General features: G+C 43.4%; 1 protein-coding gene across 4 annotated transcripts in view; it reads right to left on the reverse strand.

Moving 5' to 3' along the window:
- Positions 1-288, reverse strand: part of grm8a (glutamate receptor, metabotropic 8a) — a 252,609-nt gene extending 252,321 nt beyond the window's left edge. For 2 of the 4 annotated variants that reach the window (XM_046379333.1, XM_046379335.1), the window contains exon 1: positions 108-282. The gene's annotated coding sequence lies outside the window, so the exon portion shown is untranslated. Of the gene's footprint in view, positions 1-107 lie in introns of all 4 variants that reach the window. The other 2 variants (XM_046379334.1, XM_046379336.1) reach the window with 2 other exon arrangements.
- Positions 289-1,987: the final 1,699 nt, after the last annotated feature.

Genomic DNA, 1,987 nt, shown 5'->3' on the forward strand with positions numbered 1-1,987 from the left:
AGAGAGAGAGAGAGAGAGAGAGAGAGAGAGAGGAAGTGAGAGAGAGAGCGGAGGAATTCATACGTACAATCTGTCACTCATAATCAATAATGCTGGTAAAAACCCACCTGATCTCTGTCCATACTCCCGTCTGGCTTCACGCACTTTTGCGCATAAAACCCTTTAAAGGTGAGGTCCACTCGTGCCGCTCCACGAAGGACGCGCGCGCACACCTCTCCTCCCCAGCTCCTCCGGTTGTCGGTGCTGAAAGGGACAGCGCACGACTCCACAGCCAAATGAAACACCCCACACCCACACACACACACACACACACACACACACACACAGCACTCTACATGAAACATATGTATTTGAGGCATCGAGTCTGCTCCACCCGCCCGCACCAAATCATCGTCTAATTGCACCACCGTCGTCCTGCAGAGTCCGCTCATTCAATCAAGTTTATTACTGATCAATCTGATCGATAGTTTCCACAATAGAAGGCTTCGGTTATTTAAACACATTAATAAGTCATCAAAATATGCTCACGCAGGCGTTGCGCCACACTCTTAATTGCCTCAACTTCAATCCATTTTTACTGCGCCCATTGACACCCCCCACCACCACCGCCACCTTGTAAAATCATAGCCGCGTGACTCTTTGTGTTGAATGGAATTTTTATTTTTTATTTTTTTTTGAACACGATAAATGAACCGCATCCCATCTGCTGTGTAATAACAATTTCATAAGCTGCGTGGAGTGAGAAAGCAGGCAATCGAAACACACCCGGGTGTTGTCTGATGTGACAATGTGGAAGACGCGGGCAACACGTCCAATTTGTGGCGTCGCCTGGGTGAAGGGACGCGGTGCAATGGCGCCATCTCGTGGCCAAATTCGTGTCACTGCGGCAGAAATGGAAAAAAAATGAAAAGGTGAGGGTCCTCAAACTGCTGTCATCTGATAATGTCTGTGCAGGAGGTGTCCCCTGTGGCACTTCAAGGACCTGGGAGTTGTCCCCGGCGGGGGAGGACTGAAACTAATCTATTTTCATTTCATGCTATTTTAATGTTACACCTTTTACTGCAACGTGTTAATCTGACAGCTGCGGTTACTACAAATTAAGATTTGAAAAATATATAAAACGAGCGAGTTACTACAACGCAGTTACAGCTTAAATATTTGAATTAAAATCAACCCCTCTGTTACCAACTACAACTGCAAAATCCTACTTACTGCATCATTAACAATAATGCAATAATCTGACGCTCTGCATAGTAAGCCCATAACACTGACAAGGATCATTTTTCTGCAGTAGTTTTACCTTTGATTAGAGTACATTTAGCTAATGTAACAGTGTAGTAGTTGCTCGAATAAGGGATCAGTACTACTACGTCTACCACAGTAAATTTGGAATCAGCAAGCGACACTGTGCTGGCTTCTGATGTGTGGACCGGGAGACATCAAGGGTCTTTGAGAGTCTACAGTGGGTCCCCAGCAAAATAAGTGAATTAATTTAATTTGATTTAAAAAAAAAAGTATCCTCACTTTTAATTCCCACCACGACATCATTTCCTATGATGCCACCGTCTTTTGTCAGACTTTTGTGCCTAAAAGGTAAACATCCATGTCACAAAAATCACACAAATGTTTGAGAAAGGAAGAGAAAAACAGCTGCTTGTTTTGCATGTGGTTTAAAAGCTGTCTGAGCACACAGACACCCAGCACCGACTCTTTTCACTATGTGTGTCAATATGTATACCTAATACCTTTGTGTCACCCTTGGAGACACCAAAAGACATGATGTATTGCAATGCAGGAAAATAATGCGAGAAGGAAAAAGTAGAAGCACGGGAAAATGCAAATGTCCAAAGAAGCAATTCCTGAGAAGGCAAATGAAATCTCTGTCTGCAAATGCAGTAAACAAACATGATCGATGGAAGTCTATGACTCATCTGAGAACAAAAAAAAAAAAGAAAAAAAAGAAAAAAGCTACACAACACTCCCCCCC

Source organism: Scatophagus argus, chromosome 22, assembly GCF_020382885.2.
Source record: "Scatophagus argus isolate fScaArg1 chromosome 22, fScaArg1.pri, whole genome shotgun sequence".
Taxonomy (NCBI): Eukaryota; Metazoa; Chordata; class Actinopteri; family Scatophagidae; genus Scatophagus; species Scatophagus argus.